This window comes from Anser brachyrhynchus (assembly GCF_964034855.1).
Source record: "Anser brachyrhynchus genome assembly, chromosome: 14".
Lineage (NCBI taxonomy): Eukaryota > Metazoa > Chordata > Aves > Anseriformes > Anatidae > Anser > Anser brachyrhynchus.
The window spans coordinates 7514587-7534412 of record NC_137709.1 but is presented as its reverse complement, the minus strand read 5'-3'; the positions used below and the strand labels follow the sequence as shown (position 1 = coordinate 7534412).

The 19826-nt window shown below is 42.2% G+C and overlaps 1 protein-coding gene across 1 annotated transcript in view; it reads right to left on the bottom strand.

The window, feature by feature from the left end:
• The window catches only part of SGCD (sarcoglycan delta), a 526403-nt gene that overhangs the window by 480137 nt on the left and 26440 nt on the right, over window positions 1–19826 (bottom strand). The gene's annotated exons all lie outside the window — the stretch shown is intronic.

The following is a 19826-nucleotide window of genomic DNA, read 5'->3' as shown; positions in this document are numbered from 1 at the left end:
TGCCACTGTAATCATTCCTCCCTCAAGTACTGCAAATGGAGCATCAAAGCAGAAAGCAGGTGGTTCTTCCAGGAGGTAAATGAACCACAGAGAAGGGTCAGACAGTGTGACACACACCTGATGAGGGTTTGTTTTTTTTTTTTCCTGCTCATAAAAATTGTCAGAACAAATTACCCATTGGATGTTATACCAGCTTACTACATGCCCAACATCTCCATGCTTGTTGCTTTGCAGAACGTAGGAGTTCAGTGAAAAGTGTCTGCAGACAGGCATTAACTTAGACAATATGAACCAGCGTTTAGGTTTTCACATACTCCGATACTCAGACAGTTCATCTGATGCCATGGACATTACTACTAAATAGGGGACATGAAATTCAGGAACTTGTGAAATCTTTCAAGGAGTTCAAAAGTTCTCTCATTCTGCAACAGTGTAATCCTAAAATTCCTGCTATAAAAGAAGATGCTTGCATGGATTGCACATAATGTGAGTTGAATTCTTACTCTGATCCTCAGAGTAATAGGCTTAGTAAGGAAGCAAACTGCTGTGGTTGAGGCAGTCTGGTCAAAACATGGGCCAGAGAAATTAGAACCAAGAGACTATTTTCTCCCCAGGAAAACTGACAGTTTTGTCAAAGTTAAAACATTTTCTCTGACAGGACTTTTTTTTTTTCTTCTCTCAAAAAATGCTGATAATTTAAAATTAAACGTTTTCTCCAGAATTTGCAGATGGAGCCTCAGTACTTGAGGAGATCACTCATAGATCTCAATGTCTGAACTTCACCTACATCTGAAGGCAAACATTTACTTCCTCAGCGCCATACACATTGTGAAGTTGGAGCAGAAATTCAGATCCAGAGGGAGAATCTTAAAACCCACAGCCCCGACAAGGAGACCCACTACTTATGCACAAAAACTCAGAGACAGCATGGACATTTCCTCAGGGCTTCCCAACCCCCTGTGGCCTGATACACTGCATTTTTCCCAGGCCTTCTCAGAAAAGGGTGACATTCCTGCCTTGGCAATCAAGCCAAAGGAAGGGGCTCCTTTTCTCATCTCCTGCCCCAGAAGAAAAAACAGTAAGAGCCTTTTTCAAATCTTGGTTTTGCTCATGGGCCTCGATCCAAGGGAGGAAGAAAGACCAATATTACTATTTAGGAGCTATGAAAAGATTGAATTGGTCTAGAGTTCATCCTCATATGAGCAATGACTTGAAAAACCAGTGCTCTGAAGATTTTGACAGGTTGGTGACCTTTCAGCTTATGCTGTAAGAGATTACAGCCTGGGGAGCTGGCTCCTCAGATGAGCTCCTGTCCATATTTTGTACTGAAATAAACAGAAGCTTTAACTACTCTGCTGGCCCAACATTTACAGAAACTGCTACTGGACACGGACAGAATACATAAACCAAAGTGGCAGGCAGAAGCTCTGAATTTTTAATGGACACACTCCCTCAGAAGCACACAGGGATCAGAAATATGTGGTCCGTAGCCACAGAAGTTTTTTGCAGTAGATATTAAAAATGCAATAGTAGGAGTCTGGGGATTGGCAATGAGATAGGAAGTTTCTTCCTTATCCTGGCCCAAGAGAGTTCAGAAAGTTGTTGCCATTTCATGATCAATGCAATGAAGGTAGCGCCTTCATGCGTTTGTCAGTCTCCACGCAACTTCGGAAATAAAACCAGTGGTTTAGGTTGAATTTACAATAATTACAGTAATAGGGGTCATCTTTCACTTTTAGCCTGTTATCAATACCTGTGTATTTTTAGAGGCTTGTTCACACAGCCTGCTGTGAAAGCCAATGTATTTCTTAAAGGAGAACATATTGTCCAGCAAATAAAATTAACACCAGAAGAAAAACAAGAGGAAAGAATGACAACTCAAACTTGTCTCACTCGTATAGCATATGCACTACTATATCCAGACATTTGGGTAAATCTGTCTCATACTGAGTCACTCGCATCAACCCAGGTAAAATATAATGCTAGTGACTGGGTTTTCAGGGTTTTGAATTTGGGTTTTCTTTTCATTCCCTCCTATTTCTTTAAATTAACTGGAAAAAAAATATTATTCTGAAACCTGAAATGTAAATAGGATCAAGAGTCTCCTGCCTGCACCACAATTAACTGAGCCCACACAAACAGCAAATAATGAACGAAGCAGGCGCTGCCATACACCCTGGCAGCCCAATGTCCCCAGAGAGGGCCTGGCCATGCACCTGCACGAGCCAGAAGAGAGGGGAAATGGTTCCTGCTACAGAACCTCCATGGCCTTAAATTAAAATTCTTCTCTTCAAACTCTCCTGCCCTCTCAACAGACGACAGTACCAGAGGGACATGCACAATTACTGGATGGAGGTCACTCAGCCTCTAAACTACCAGCCTTTTCAGGTAGCAATGCCTTTTGATGCTTCCAGGAGTTGAGAATGACTGCAGCTCCCACACTCCAGAAATCGCACATCTGGGTATGTGATATCTCACCTGACACATCCATTTCTGTGTGGCATCTTTTATTCTGTTAAGATTGAGAAATTCCAGTTACATCACTGCACAATTGGTTCTACAGCATGCACAAAACAGAGCCAATGCTTCTTGGTCGCATCCCACTAATTACACATATTTTAGCTGCCATCTGTTCTTGTATTTTTGCAATTGTTCCTGAGTAAGACACAAGATCATTAAACCCGTATCTCATTTGGGTTACCAGAACTGTGTTGAAAATCCAGGTGCTTCTGGAAGCTGTATGAATAGGAGATGAGTTTCAGAGAAACTCTGGTCTTGCAATATTTACACAAGGTTGTGCAAAGAACCAACTCCAGTTCTCAGTTCTGAGAACTAAATTCAACTCTCCAGAGTCTTTTCCTTTCAGCCACTAAATCAACTTCCCTTTTCCTGAAATTCTCCCCTTTCAAAAGGAATTCCCTATGGCATTGCTACAACACATAAAACATCCTAACAAACACCATCAGTTTAATTCATATTAATGGTAATGAAAGTTAAATAATAGATGTTGCCCACAGTGTTTGCACATTGGTAAATTCTGCCGCATTGCTGGGGAAGAAAAAAAGGCATTTATTATGCAGAAGAGATGGGCAATTAGCTCTTTAAAATAAAAGCTTCTCTGGAGACCAACTTTTTTTGTTGACATGTATCTAGTGTGGTCTCCAGAGCAGAATAATGACCACACCAGATCATGGGCTGCTCATACTCAGTCAGGTGCCTGTGAGTGCCCAGTGGGCTCAGAGCAGTGGTCAGTATCTCGCTCAGATCTACTAACAACTCACTGGGGGCAGACGTGGGACAGACTTACAGATGGCAGCCACCTTCCCCTGCAAGCAACATGACCGGACTTTGTCCCACCTCTGTACTTTATGGTACCTCTTGCTGCGTGCTATACCAACAGGCCAGAGAAAACTGGTACAAAGCATCCCCTGCCCCGCGCTGAGCAGATGTTGGGACTGGCAGCTGCACACCCAGCATCATGCCATGTGCCCACGGTGCTGGGGAAGGCCAAAAACAGCATGGCAGTGCTAGCACTAACACCGTGGTCCACAATGCACCTTGAAACCCAGTGACACAGCCTAGACAACAAGTATTTTCTGGATCTGAGAGGGAAGGAGCCAGCCTTTAGGAGGGACACACTGATGTGGTGCTTCCCTCCAGCAACAGCCCTGCAGCAAAAAGCAAAGCTTTAGGGGGCTGGGAGGCAGCTGCTAACTTAAGAGCCAGGAAAGGCTGTGTCCTTGTACAAAGGGAAGCAAAACACTGGTAGAAAGAAAAATCCCATCAGGGTAAGCCTTCTGGTGTTACAAGTCTTCTGCTTCTTGCCTGCTCCAGGATTCCGGGCGTTTGCAGGTGGCTACCTGGGCAGAGGCAGCATTACAACTGCGGAGCTGCACAGTGCATCTCCCACGTCCCAGAGAGCAGCTGCTGAGTAAAGCACCAGCACCAATTCATCACTACAGAGTTGCTCAAATCCTCCCCTGTCCGCTGCCAGCTGGAGACAAGCGTTCTGGGTAAAATGCCAGCAGTCGAAAGGTTAATAGCAACGGGACTGCAATTCAAGCTTTCCGAGATAAATGAAGGCAGAGTGCAAGGCAAAGAGGGGGAGAGGATCCTGTAGTGATTTCGTGGCAGTCTCTTTCTTCCATCATCATCATCTGAAAAGCACGCTTATCGAATTTGCTCTCCAGCAGACCCATCAGAGAGAGCAGAAGACAAAACGTTCCCAAAGCTGTGAGTTACCACAAGTGGCAGCATGTCTATTGCTGCAACACAGCAGCAGCCTCAAATATGTCTTTAGCTGAGCCTCGCACCACTGAATTGGCTTCACTGGAAGAAAAAAACTAGCAACTTACTGCATGCTAGAGACTAAATACATCATCTCAGTGCCAGATATGGGAAAACACACCCCCGTGGGCTCAATCCAGATTTAAATGACTGCAGAGGCATGTTTTACTGCTCCAGTCTGACTGAAGACTCCCAGATCCTGGTGCTGACCTTGGTGTTTCCCAAACCTAACACTGATACAAGTTACGCTGAACAATGTCAAAGTTGCAAACATAAGGAATGGCTGCAGGACTTGCTAATTGGAAAATTGTAATATAAACCCCCCCCCAAAAAAACCACACTCAATAGCTGATGATGTTCTAGGTATTATTTTTCATTCCCATTTTTGTGTAATTGTTTCACAGCTGATGTTCACACTCATTTCAAACATTTTTTATTTTGACAAACTCCCGTGACTGAGCTAAGCAGTCAAAACTGGCATTGAAGAATAAGAGAAACGGGAGAAAAATGCAATGCCAAAAAGGATTATGTTTTTAATGTTATACTTGTAAAATTCAGAAAGTTTTTAATGTGTATTTTTCTGGTAATAAAAAAAAGAATTTATTGAAATTTAACACAACTGAAACAAAAGTTACTGTAATTCTTTATTATGAAAGAATAAAGCTAGAAGGAAAGTATTTAGACCCCCTGTCACTCCAGATCTTAATGCCTGAGCTGCAATACAAGAAAATATTTAAAAGAAAAAATGTGAAACACAAATCCTACTAATTTCAGATCTGTTTTTGTTTTTTTTTGATGCCTTCAGACCTTCTTTTATGTGTTTCTCATTTCTAAAAGCAGCAGCAGGCTTTTGCTGGGTGGAGGGGGATAAAAAAACAAGCCTTGCAAAGAAGTTATGCAAGCGTATCTTACTGTCCAGGTTCTTATTAAGGATGTTGTTTTTAGGATGCATCTGGCAAATGTTTTAAACAAATACATAAAACTTTTTTTCTTGTAAGTAATGATATATTTCAATACTAAATGAAGTATTTTAGGTATTAGAAATCATCTATGTTGCTTCACTGATTTCAAAACCAGTCCTGCACTCTGTATCCTGTAAAAAAAAAAAAACACATTTCTTTCTGCAGTCCCTGCCGAAGATTTATACAGTATGTTTCTCATTGTCCTGCTACAAACAAATTCTGAAATTAAATTTATTTTAAAAACATACTTCTTGTCTCTAACGGGGAAGCTGAGGTAACATCAGAATGGTATTTTGGAATAGAAGCACTTCTTAAGACAAAGGATATGAACAAAAAGAAGAGTGAGTTTACAAAGACTTAAGCACAGCTCGGACAAGTGATATCACATACTACAAGCCAACCAAAACTTTTTTTGCCTCTCTTCCTAACATTTCTGTTTAAAAAAAAAATTGTACTCCACTTCACAAGCATCCATTTACATTATTTATAATAGCAACTTGCAACCACAAATGAGGACACATAATTCACTTATATTTCAATTCATTAAGAGGGGTTTTATAACTGTGAGCAGTAAATAGAAAATATAATAGCATTTAGCTTTTTTTTTTTTTGGTATGGTGAGTTAGCAGGTGTGGAAACTTTCTGAAGTCTAAATAATTGAGAAACTTTTTTTTTTTAGGGTGGATTTAATGCACAAGGAGAACATGATTTACACAGAAAAAAAGAATTGGAAAAGAATGAATGCACTAAGCACATTAAGTCTACTAAGTCATGCCTCAACAAGCTAATTCTGGAAAACAAAAAAACCCTGATATATCTTTCTGTGCCACCCAAAGATTTTAAGTAGTCACATAATGCCCAGACACCTGTGACTATTCTCAGAGCTTTTACAGTGGAAATTTATTTTCCTTTTAAAGCCAAAAAATGAAGCAGGTCACAAAATTGGTTTCGCAATGTGATCTAAAGACAGGAGAAGAGAAGCTCGAGCGACCCTAGTTCTGCCAGTGTTTGCTCTGTGGCTTTGTGCAAACCTTGCACTGCCTCCCTTGCGGTATCTGCAAAACACAGCGCTCGTCTGCATAGCGCTCTGGTGTTGCCATGGGCTCCAAGCTGATTTAGGTGGCACGCAGGGACAGTACATACCAGAAGTAAGGACAGCACACAACAGAAGTAAAGCCAGACCTCTTCAGGAGTTAGTTGCGCTTGGCTTTTGGGATGCTGCTTAAACTCCAAATTGAAGCAAAGCAGTCCCAACCCCTCCCCAACCACAAAAGCAAGATTCCTGCAAGAAATAACCATCTCTGCTTGAAGTCAGAGAGATGCGGAAGTTCAGGATTGGGCTGGATCAGACCCACCTTTGATAAAGTGAATACTTTCAAAATTCACTTGATCTGTGCCCCCAATCTATGAAAATACTTTGGTGTTAAGTGCTGACTCTAAATCCTGCAAACGGTTCCCATTAGCATCAACAGACTCCAGCTTACACAAGTATAGCTACAACAAGCTTTGGTCTTTTATCTTCAAATAGATTTAACATTTGACAATCCAGGGGCTGAGAAAATCTATCCAGATACAAACTGCCTAATTCCATCTACTGCAGACTTCTGTCTACTTTTAGGAAGGGTCAGGAACCAAAACATTACATCTGAGAAACAAAATCAATTATTAATTCCCTGGTATCTCTTATTACCTAAAAACGGAGAATATATAACATCAGAGACCACATCAAGAAGCTCAAATCAGCCAAACCCAGCGATGCGTAGATGCTGCCACATCACCCCTATCCACAGGGGAGTGGCTTTTCAAAGGGACTCCTGTGAAAGCTGCCCTTCAGAAGCACAGCAGCTTTCCCCTCGAGAACATCTGAGGAAAGAAGTACTGATGGAGACAGTGGAAGCACTGCCCTGTTACACATAAATGGGCCAGTAGGGCTCACCCAAAGGGCTGGATCACATTTCTACCTGGCCTTAGCGTTTAGGGCAACCACCTAAATTCTTCATGCCTTGATTTACCCATTATGTTGGCTACTCATTAGCACCGTAGCAAAGACAGGCACGGTTCCAGCAGTCTACTCCCAAGTCCAGTCCATCGCAAGACACTTCTGATCTCAATGCAAATGGGCTCATGCCTACATGAGTTGCTAGAAACCAGGCAGCTAAAATATTCACAGCAGTGATACATCTCTGAGGATCTCTATGCCAAAGAAGAGAAGTTCACTCATTTCAGAGCCATTTCTATGCAGATGTTTTATACTGATTTACTTTTCAAAATGCAGATCTTGAATTCAGCCTTATTGCAGGGGAAGCGTAAAGCAATTGCAGAAAGAGGGAATGCAGATGACCACAGCAATACAATTACATTGCAAGACAAGATCAGAGGAAATGCATATGATACTGCAGGATTAACACAGCAATGACTCCTGAAATCCAGTTCCCAGCAAGAAATGTTGGTACCTTTAAGTACTGAAGGAGTCAAAATTCATTGCCCTTCATATTTCTCTTTCCACTTATTTTCTAGCACATTAAAGAAAGGAGTGTGAAGATGTTACACTTCATTTAAAGCATCCTTGATCTTTACTTCACTGTTTGCATTGTTTATTCTAAAAGCTGTTCTAGTTTCCCAAGGTAGTCACAACACCTGGGAGAAAACAGCAAAAGGCAGGGAAAGGACTAAAGGCTTTATGCTGATTTCCAGGGTAGCCTCTCCTCTCCTCAACATGAGCTGCAGTTACAATATGCAATCCAGTTTATTCTCAGGAGGGGTGACCCAGACTTCTGTGATTAAGCCAGAAATAGCTTTAGATTCCTCCAAGCCTACAGCCCAGGCCAGTGGCAGACAAAGAGCATCCAAACCTTTTTCTGTGGACTACCTGCTTTGGAAACACATACTACTGAAAATCCACGTAGCACTGAAACCTTGTTATTACACTTTTTGCTAACGGTTTAGAATGACTGACTACAAGAGCTTGTGTATAGACCAGAAAATCAGGATCAGGAGGTTAAAGTCATGGTATTTTGTATGCTTTTTTTTTTTTTTAATAAAACAGAGTCCATGCAATGCTCTTTTTTATTCCCTGCGGTTTGAATCTTCAGGACCACAGCATAATGCTTTACTCTTTAAATCGTTTTTGTTTGGTTCATGGTTTTGTTTTTTCCTCTTTGCAAAGAAACATTCTTATATAGTCACAGGACTTCCATAAACATCACCAGATAGCCAAGACATTTGATAAAATCATGTGTTAGCAACTGTGATTACTGATCATTCCATCCTGCCTCAGGATTTTTTATTTCCTTTTACCTTTCATTCATCAGATGCCAACTATATTAGGTATCACACACGTACCACAGCTATTAAATCAATCCATATGCCTATTCTCAAAGTGACTACACTGAATCCTTTAAGAAGAATCAGGGAGCGTAACACTTTGTGCGGTACCAAAATTTCCTGTTGTCTTCAACCTTTCCTCTCCGCACAGACTTGTCTACAGGTTATCTTTGCACAGAGCGACTCACGGGGATAGGAAGGATTGCAAAACTGGTACAGGCTCTATGCTTCTGTGCTCTCCTAATCCTATCGTGGGTGACTAGCACCAGTTCTTTTGGGATGACCAGTGAAATCCAAAGGCTGCTCTCTAATTTGTGCTGCAAAAGCCCAAAGCTGCAGCCAAGGATTAGCCTTGTATTAGCTGTACTGTTTATTACTTTTTTTTTTCCTTTCACCATATCTACTTTTCCCAATTTCATTTTTAGGGGGAAAAAAAATAATATTCACAAAAACTAATATTTAATTCTTGCACTGGGGAGACACTTGGGGTGACTTACACCATCATTTGGGCCAAATTGCATCTGCAATGCAGGTAACAACAGTCGTACCATCTGGCCCATAGTATGCACACTAGCATACAAACATCGATATAATCAAAAATAATTATAAGCTGTAGTTTTCAAAGCCAACTAGCAGTGCCTGGAAATACACAGTAAAATGAATTCCTGGATTCCTCTCTGCAGCGCATGTTTCCTGGGACATGAATTCCCAGAGAAATCATAAATCCAAAAAAAAAATCAGAAGAGGTTGGCTAAGTCCCTCCATCTCCCACACTTCAGGTATTTGTATACATTAGTAAGATCCCCTCTCAGTCTTCTTTTCTCCAGGCTGAACAGCCCCAGGTCTCCCAGCCTTCCCTCAAAGGAAATGTGCTCCAGGCCCTGTATCATCTTCGTGGCCCTCTGCTGGACTGTTGCCAGGAGATCCCTGTCTTTTTTGTACCGAGGAGCCCAGAACTGACACAGTACTGCAGGGGAGGCCTGCCCAGGGCAGAGCAGAGGGGGAGGATCACCTCCCTTGGCCTGCTGGCCCTGCTCCTTTTAATGCACACCAGGATGCCACTGGCCTTCTTGGCCACCACGGCACACTGGGAAAGAAAGCTCACCCCAAAGCCGCCCAGCTACAGCCTGGCTGATTACCATGCATGCCTCCTGATTTGAGAGAGGCCTTCGTGCTCCGCTCATCTCTGCTTGTTAACAGGACAGCCTTGCACCTGCCTCCGCTTCTCACAGAAACCAGGAGGGGCGGCCTGCACCGCACTGCTGGCAAAGAGCAGCCCCAGTTTGTACTGGGACAAGGAGCATGGATCTGCCAGGCTGTCAGCTTTTCTCTTTGGTGTAACTGGCAGGCAGAGCAGAAGTCATACAAAGAAGGCCAAGTCATAAGTAGTTTCCTAGTGATTTACTGGAAAATCCATGAGCCAAATTCATCCATGTGAAGAGGGGAAAAAAAAGGCACCTATTGACTCAACTATATATTGGCACACTAGTGCAAAGCACCAAGCTTTCCCTCCACCAGCCTGAGAAAAGGCTGTTATGAAACACTAGCCACTGCACAAGCTTTCTCCTCCCAACCTATCTCCAGTCTGGAGTATGCTGCACACAGCTGGGAAGGATGAAGCCATGAACTTGAAATAAAAACATGTTTCTAAGATGCACCTTCTACTTTTTGTCTTCAAAACCATAATGTTTCCTCTCCAGTTTTATTGGCAGAAGCTGAAAATAGAGGCAGGATGAGCAGAGCACAGAAGAAACAAACAGAAATCTTGCCAAGTCCCAGAGAATAGGCCCGACTCTGGGTTCAACTGTTAGAAGTGTCTAGAGGGCCAAATTTCTGACTGCCTCATACCCAGTGGAGCAAGGGATGTAAATATGCCCCAGTGCCAAGTGGATGTGAAATGCTGCCAAATCAGATGCAAAGGAACATTTTGAGACTGCCTGGCATTGGTGTGAATGATAAATCAAGGTGCAAAACAGTGCAAAATTCAGACTGAGAGCTTTCTTTAGATGCTAAAAGCCTTCTTTAGATGCACGAAGAATTCACTAGAAGGGAAAATGTTTAGAACTTTAAGCACAGGGCTCTTGGGAATGTAGTTGTTTTGTCTATAGAAGAACAGAGCTGTCAGAAGCTAATATGTTTTCAATTTGTGAAATCTGTGCCATTGGAGCAATCCTCACCGGGTACCTTTTATTTACTTCCTTCTTGGCAAAGTCCAATTACTGAGATGCTCCATGAGTGATGCTCCTGGCCATCCCAGGCGACAGCAAGCTCTGCTGGTGAAAACAGCAGCTTTTGGGGCTTTTGTGGATGGATCCATTTCATCCTTCTATGCTTGTCCAAAGAAAAGAAAAGCACTAACTGTCCTGGGAGAAATCATGCTTAAGTAAGCTTTCTACATAGAAAAACTGCAGCAGAGCTATCATCTAGACACACTTCCTTAACAACACAGCTACAAACAATGTTGAGGTTGTTCACGTGTCCCAGGATAGCTCATGCTCCGGTTCAGTCTCCTACGTTTTCCAGGAGATTCCTGCTCCTTCCCTTTCTCCTCTGTTTTCTACTGCAGGAGAAAAGACTGACAGAGAAAGGGAGACCTGACTCACTTGAAGTTGCAAAGAGCAGCAGTGATTTGGCACTGAGAAGCACAGCAGCTCCTTGCCCCTCATGCCCATCAGGCTACATTGACATTTTTGCAATTTAAGTTGCTTAGAAAAATTACTCTGAACTGACTCTTTCTTCCTTCCCAGCACCGTGTTTTGTTTCACAGCTCATCCTGCAGCAGCAATGCACATTGTTCACAGCCACTGAGCAGAAACTTCTCCTGCCACAGCTCCTCTGACCTCAGGGAGCTCATGTCAGCTGTGCGTCTGCACACCATTTAACATGGGGATTGTGAGCACAGAGCATTAGTACAGCGTGACCCAGCTCACTTCCGTGAGCTCTCCCTGGTCTTGGCTCTTTGTCGAAAAGATGCACAGGGTCATGCTCAGTGCATCACCCAGCCAGGGGGAATCAGCAAAGCCACTGCCCTGCTGTAACATGAGGGAAAGGCTCTGGGGTGGCACCCTTCACTTTCATGCTGTGGGCCTGCAGCCTTTTTCTTCCCCAAACTGAGTGCCCATGTAAGCCTCACAGAACAGCAGGACAGGGAAGAGCTGGCTGAGCATCACTTTGTCCTTCTGGCTTGGCAGGCCTAGAAACCTTCTCTGCAGGGGAGGTTCATTGCTTTGAGCAGATGTGAGGGGATCCCAGTGCACAAGAGAAAGCAATCCTCAGCCAGAGCAGATGCTAAGGGCGTCTCCTCTTCATTTGAGGAAGAAAGGCTCTGTTGAGAGTGTTTGATGAAACTTGTGGTTTAAAGCATCTATTGTCTGCTAGCCACAGCTGCTCTGGCCAAAGAATCAATCAGCCAGAAAGTTCCCTCTCTCCCTGACAAGAGGAAGTACAAGCAAAGGGGAGCATTTGGTCTTCAGCTCATCATCCTTTCCTACCTGTTCCATGTCCCCCTTTCTAGAGATAGTTATCTTTTATCACTTCCCTCTAAGCCAAAGCCCCATATTAAAAACACACACACACACGACATCTGGTCTTTTCTCCTGAGCATTTATGCTTCAGGAAGGTGCTTTTAGAGAAACCACAACATTGGCTTTATTCCCAGCTATCAGTCTTTTATCCCCTTTTTACTTTCAACAACCCTGCCATATATACAGGTTTTTTTTGATCTCTAGATAAAGGAGAGCTGCATGCTAACAGGGACCATCAAGAAACATGGGTGAAAGAAAAATAAATAAATACTCCTGGAAGGAAAGAGATACAATGAACTCCAGTATCCTTTAGAGGCTTAAAAGTGAACTGTGGCTGAGCCCAAATATTTGAGTTTTCCAGACAGCGTGGTGTATCAAAGACTACTCCTCAAAGCCACATTCATCCAACATATGAATCCACTTCTGTGACAGAAGCTCTCTCAGAAAGAGCCTCCCCACAAAGCTCTCTGAAACCTCCAACCTGGAGCCAAAAAGGACCTTGTGGATGCTTCTAACCCACCTTCCACTGCCCTCCATGCTCTCCAGAGCTCACTGCCAGGTTTCTCCCCCGACTCTCATGTCCCTTTCTCAGCTCCTTTAGTGATAAGGATCCTGATTTTACCTGATGAAGGGGCAGAGGAAATTAAATGGTGCAGCCCTGATCCTGTCCCCTTTAATCCCTACGCACGTATAACTCATTTCCATTGAACTCCCATAGAGCTGCAATAACTCCTACTTACCTGTTTGATGAAAATGTGACATCATTTTAGATACTATTTGAGGCAAGTGAAATTTAAATCCATGAAGACAAACATTTACACTGAAACTCCTCTTTTGAGAGCTATCTCCACCTGTCTAAGGACAGAGGAGACAGCGTGTCGTCTATAAATGTATGGGAAAGGAGTCAATATGACTGAAACTGTGAATACAAAGCACATCTCACAGCTGATTAGACTTTATTTCAAGGTAGTATCTGAGGCTAGCTTTTGTTGTGACATGCATTTAGAGTTAGTAGCTTATTTTGGAGATGATTCCACTGACAGAAAACATGGAAATTAAGGTCTGAACAACAGATTGCATCTTCAATCCTAAAAGATATCTAAATATTTAAACGTATTTTAAATGCATCTCTTTCATTCCGGTGAGCCTGGTAAGGATAGGAGAGCAGAGTAACAGCCCTGAAATCCTTTACCAGAGTTTGCAACAAGCTCAGCTGGAGCACCAGCAATTCAAACTTCATCAACTCAAAATGCCAGCGTGATTACGACTGCTCCAGGGCGGTCACCCACTGCATACGGGTGGTGGACCAGAGATCACAGCATTGTACAGCTCCTGACTCCCACTCACCCTCACCATTAAAGGCAGCCAGTGCTGTTCCTATTTGAACCGCATTTAGAAATCCTAAATTGCTGCCTGGCTTATGCTAACAACTGCACAAGCATTATTAGCTTGATTATCACCTGCTACCTGGAGCCTGGCCCAAGCTGAATAGCTCCCTTGATATAAGGAACCAAACAGCCGGAGGGAGTGTCGCCCGCTGACCAGGGCTGGACCAGAGATGCTGAAGCTCATTCCAGCATCAGACACAAGCCACCTCCAAGTTTCAATCTGCTTTTCATACTCTCACCATTACACATACAGGAATCTATTTATCTGGGAAAAATTTTAGGGTTTCTTTTGAACCCATAATTAGTTCATTCTTCTTAATAGTGTTTAGTGGAAGAGAGACAGTAATTTACTTTTACAAAACAGACGTATTATTAAGCATTTTTAATATTTAAAAGCTTCTATATTTTTGTTGCACAGGTTGATGGGAAAGCCATTAACAATTCTGCATACACCTTATTAGAAAGGCTGCCCACATCCCAGCTCAGACAGAGCATAGCCTGATAAAAAGGCTTAATACATAAATACTTGTTTGTGTTTGGAAAGCTCCTGGAGCTTAGCCAAACATTCAGTGTGCTGAGGAAATGCAGAGAGACAAGGGCCTGCTTTTAAAGCGATGCTTGTCTGCAGCTCTGTATTATCCTGAGTGACATTTTGTCCAAGTACAGTAATAACACATGTCCTTGCCTGCCACTGAAAGCAAAAGCCAGATTTTAGTACCTGACGGAAATGTTCTTGCTTTTGGGAGCATCCAGACCTGGGAAAAAAAAAAAAAAAAAACACATTCTGCTTATAAAAACTCTGATTTCTTCACATCTAAACAAGCCGGTTTCCAACAACAAAAGCCTCTCAGATACTGCGTGTAATCTCCTAGCTGCTGCCTTGCCAGTCTTTTAGTAACACCTATAACTTACACAGAGATGTGTCACTGTAGATTTGAAGGAGGCTGAACACCTATTGATCCAAGTCACAAAGAGGGAACCTGGAAGCAGGGAGCAGGGCTGTGGCTGCTCCCCAGCCTGTGCAGCGAGGCAGGACCAGGAAGAGCCCCAGCCTCCTGACTCCCAGGACACCCACACACAGGGTGACAACCAAACCACTTGCAGGGAGACCCCTGATTCCCACTGTAAGAAAGTTATCCTAAAAACATGCTTACACCTACATGAATAGTTGTGCAAGAAAAGCAAGACTGTGGTAAACGCCCCCTGCAAAGAGCATCGTTCAATAGCATGGATAAAATTGCTGCCTTCATTGCTACAGAGTGCTCCCTTTGAAGTCCACAGTGCTGCTTGATGGATCCGATCCTGAGCTGCTCCAGACAGGCCATTAACACACCCTCATTTCCTTAAGGGCTCGCTCTCTGGAGCATGGCAGGAGAGCAGCTCGGGGAGAGCAGGAGGTCTGTAAAGCCAGGAGTGGGAAGGCAGTGAGAGGGCAACTCTTTGTAGCTGAGTAAGTGGGGGTGAGGAACGGAATTTGATAAAACGATCAGGCAGCATGTCTAACAAATTAAATAAAGTGCTTTTTTACACAGCTAATTTATGGAACTCCTTGACACAAGTTATTGCAGAAGACAAAGGATTTTAAGAGGGACTAGACAAAGTCATGAAGACTTAGTACCTAAGGGTCTGGATCCAACACTGGCTTGAAAGCCTCTAAACCAGCAGCTGCCAAAAGCTGGAAAGGTTTATCTGAGGCAGGCTCAACATCTATTTATTTTTCATACCTTTCTCTATACATCTGCCACTAGACTTGAGCAGGCAATGGCTACTTCCACATCATCCCTAGCAGTGAGCCAGGCCAGAGGACAGTGTGGAGCCGAGCTGCTGCAGGTCACGGGACTCAGCCCCTTCACGTACAGCATTTGTCTCCAGATGGCAGGGCCACAGGCCTATTTTCTCCTAGATCACCACTGAGGAGCTTTGATTGCTTTTCAAAGAAAGAGACTTTAATTTTGCTTGCCCATGAATTTTCCTTCCTGTTTGTACGTGCCCAGGGCTGGTCCTAGCACGGCTCAGAACATGATCAGCAGACAGGTCAGAGCTGTCCTCCAGGGCTTTTCATACAACTTCTTAGATTATCCTTATTAAGTGAAAGAAGATTTTTTTAAATGTATTTTTCCCTTCTCATTAAAGCCTCTGTCACAAAAATTACTTGTCACAAGTTTAATTTTCTACAGAGTCCAGCTTTCATGTGTTTGCATTCATAAGACGAGGGACAGAACATGAGGAGGAAATTGGACCAAATTAACCTGCTCCCATGACAATCCACAATAATAACAAAAGTGGAAAATGGCAGAGAATTAAACTGTTCTTGACAAAAACTGTAATGACCTCTAAGAATGCCTCTAAAGTAACTGTCCAAGTAACAGTTTCCAAGTGTAATTTCAAGGATATGCTAAGCAAACTCACCCTGCAGAATTTCATGCTACTGGTTAACAAGCCTGAGAAAAGAATGAATGAGAGGAAGAGGTAATCAATACTATAATTAGCAACACAGTAATATGAAACAGGATGATTTGGTTAAATAAGCACAGACAGATTGGATCAGGGAATGCTCCAAAGTAAAACAAAAGAGTTTTAATCTGATTTGCTTTTAGCACTGGGAAAGAAAACACTTTAAAGAAGTTGTACAACAGGGTGTCTTGCTCCATTTCAAACTCAAAATAATCACTGGGGGGAAAAAAAGCAAAGCAAACTGATTTCAAATAGGATAGCCTTAATTAGTCAATCCCCAAATAGAGAGATAGCATTAATCAAAGTCAGTGCAGAATTAGAACGAAAGGCCATTTGAGACTGGGCCAATCCTCTGAACAAAAAGGACACCCAAAATAAAATTATTCCCACCTAGTAAAGAACAGAGGCTGCATGCTACGTTTTCCTCTTTAAAGCTGATTGAGGTAGCCAGGGCTATGTTTTCCAGGGACTAATATAAAGGAGAGAGAAAGAAAAGCCTTGTTATTGTCCTTGTAACAATGGCTCTGTCACTATCTAAATGCTCCTGTTCAGAATCAATATTTCTGAAAATGGAGTCAGTGTCCATCACGTTGAAGAAGAAATTCAAGCAATTGTCCCTGAATCATAAAAAGAGACCTAAAAACACTACCTTCAGGATAACGCTGTGTTCTGACACACCAGCCACAAGCTACACTGAGGTTACGCAAAGGCACCCTGGCCACGTCAATGCACAACCGATCATGGTTCAGGGACAGTAAAATTTTAAGTTATTCCTTCAGATAAAACGAAGTAGCAATACAGCATTATCATAATACACCTCCTTAATCTAGTCGGAGTCTACAAGAAGAAAATAATCAATCCTTGGAGGATTTCCACTAATATAAATAATAATATGTTACCCAAGGCCTTAATGCTGTTATACTAGGAAAAAAACACTGAAAATTGTGACTTCTGACTCCAAATTTCAGTTCAAAACAGCAAACACTTCATGTGGGATTCCTTTGTCCAAATTCAGATACCTACAATATGCATATTTAAGTATGAAAATTCTTTTAGAGTCTATATATGAAGAGCTAGATTGATACTTCTGAAGGAAAATCCCTTTCATTCCAGGACTGATGGATAGACAAAAACAGCATCACAGATGACTAATGGTAAAGATAAATCCCATTTCTGAATTCTAAAAATAAATAAATAAATAGAAGCTAGCTCTAAGGCCAACGTATAGATTTCTTCAAAATTTGTATAAACCAAAAATCTAAGAAAGCCTCAGTATCATTTCACAAAAACATAGAATCAAGTTAGTCAAAGTCACTCATCACATAAAGTGAACCAAATCTGTCTTTCAGAAAATATCCTCCAATATCACAAGAAGCCTAACATAGCGCATAAAACACTATGAGTCAAACTTTGGTTTCCTTCTTTAGATACTTCTCAGCCCCCTATGTGGAGAATCACTCTTTTAGGAGTCAGTCCATGGCACACAGTCACACTCAAAGCTGTCTTTACCAAGTGAAAGCAGTGGGTGGATGACTGTGTTAGATGTCTTTTTTCACTGGTCCTTTGATAAAAGTTAGCTTTGAGACAAAGAACCGCTTGCTCTGAAGACACACAGGCAAGCAGAGGTCTGGAAGGCACTTGGATCTTGGTATTAACATCCCAAGATAAACCCTTGGACCAAAACCAGGTCAGATCATGCTGTAAAATAAAAGAAAGGGAGAGGCATAAAATGCAGTTGAGACTTGGAAATGGTTCAATGTGTCAGTGGATGAGTTCAGTATGGGTTTCTATACTCTTCCCCATTTGAAGCTGATTTTGGTAAGAGCACAAGGGAGAAAAGCCCTGTAATTTAAATAGACCTTTCTGACTGTCAGTTAGATTGATTACAGTTCTCTGCAAACAATACATTTTTAAATAGTTCTTTATAGGGTTTATTTTACTCCCAACATTTTCCCTAATATAAAAACCTCATAACAAATGTAATCACATTTCTATTCACTGCCTCTCCAAAGTCTTCCTCCCTTCCTTTTCTCTGGCCACCTGTTAGTTCTCCCTTCTCTAAATTTAACTGCCTTAGCTTTGTTTGGTAACCTTTTCCACATGCCCTCATTATCTGAATTCTGTTCCTGCTGTGGTAAAGCTGGGAGGGGTGTGTGGAGGGTGGATTTAGGTTGTTATTTTGGAAATGGGTGGGGGAGGAGATAATGAATCAGACCATCAGCAGATGTTTATTTATGGATGATGATTTTTTCTAACAAATCAAGGTCCCCACTAACTTTTACTGAGTTCAGAATAAAGATAACATTAGAATATATTAAAATATCCCTCAAAATATGTCTCATTTCTGGTTATCTGTTACTGTCTGAGTATCAAAAAGGTGATGATAATCCTTTACATCTGTGAAAGGTAAATATAAACATATTGGAACTGTGACTTGCTTAACACTTCATTGGTGTTGATAGAAGTTACCATGGAGAAACTGCTGGGGTCGCATGGCTGCTCTCAACAGCAGGGAACAGTCCTGTCCTTGGTCACCTGCTGCTGCTTGCCCCCATCTCTCAGTCCATGCCTGGCACACTGAGGACCAGTTTTTTCTATCTGTTGTGACACAGTACATAGGAAATTGCCTCCTTGAGGATGAAGGTAACTCTTCTTGCTCTTTCATCTCACCTACTACAAAAACTCTTCATTGATCCTTGGCCAAGGTAGACCTGAGTCTCTCCACTAATTGGTGAAGATATCCAGCCAACCACCCCACAGCAGCCACATGTATGGAAATGTGTTGTTCAAAGAGAAGAGAAAGAAAGGGGAGGGTGGGAATTCCACAGAATGAAAAGGCAGAGAAAAAAGGTAGAGAACTGCTTTCCTCATCCTTCCCAGACATAACAATCCATGCAGTATGATCTCAGCCCCTCTTTGAGTTACGCAGTTGCTCTAGGAAAAGCTTTTCTATGAGCTCCTGTCTCCACTTGTAAATTTTAGGAAATTCAATATATAATCATACTTATAATGGGAAAGTGTGATTATATAAGAGCCATCTCAGTGACTTCCCCCAGGTTCAGAAGCTCCAGGTATTTGGAAGAAACCAAAGAGTAAGCAGGATAAGAACCACATTGAGTACTGGTTGCCTGGAGCTATTTTACCTCTAGGAGAGACTCAAAGAAGTGAGGACTCTGGTTTTAGGTATCATGACCCCAACAGAAGTACTAATTGCATCCTTTCCTCATGTCACATTTAGCATATGCCCAGAACAGTCTTCCACAAACTCCTTTACTGCTCCTAGTAAACCTAACCTTGAGCTAGCACAACTTCAAGACCTCTATGGAAACAGACAAATGCACATAAAAACCATACAGCTCACACACAGTGAGGTTACCAAATTAACTTGGATGCAAGGAGGAAAATAAAAACTATATCCATATTTCACCTACAGAGAGACCATAGAAAACCTTGCTCCCACAAAGCATATACTGATTTTGAAAATATAGTGAGCTTGTGTTGGGACACAGAGGGGAGATATTTTTAAAATGCCAAAGTTGCTGGCATGACACCAGGCATTGGTTTAATTTCATTCTCATACTTGCTCAGAGCCAAAATGAGTCATCTTCCCTATGAAATACGAATCTGTACACAACACTAGCTGTTAATTACCTTTCCTGTCTCCATTAAAAAGCAAAGTGACAGTTTCAACCTCTCCCTGGGCGAGCATTGTGTTCTCTCGCTGTCTCCATCCCTCGCCAACAAATCTGCTGTTGCAATTCAAGTGGCACTTGAGATATTCAGTCTAGCATTTCAACAACAGTATAATAACCAATAATTTGACGACAAGAAGCCATCTTTAGAAAACTCAAGCCATTTGTAACCACAGTAGAAACAAACAGAAGTAT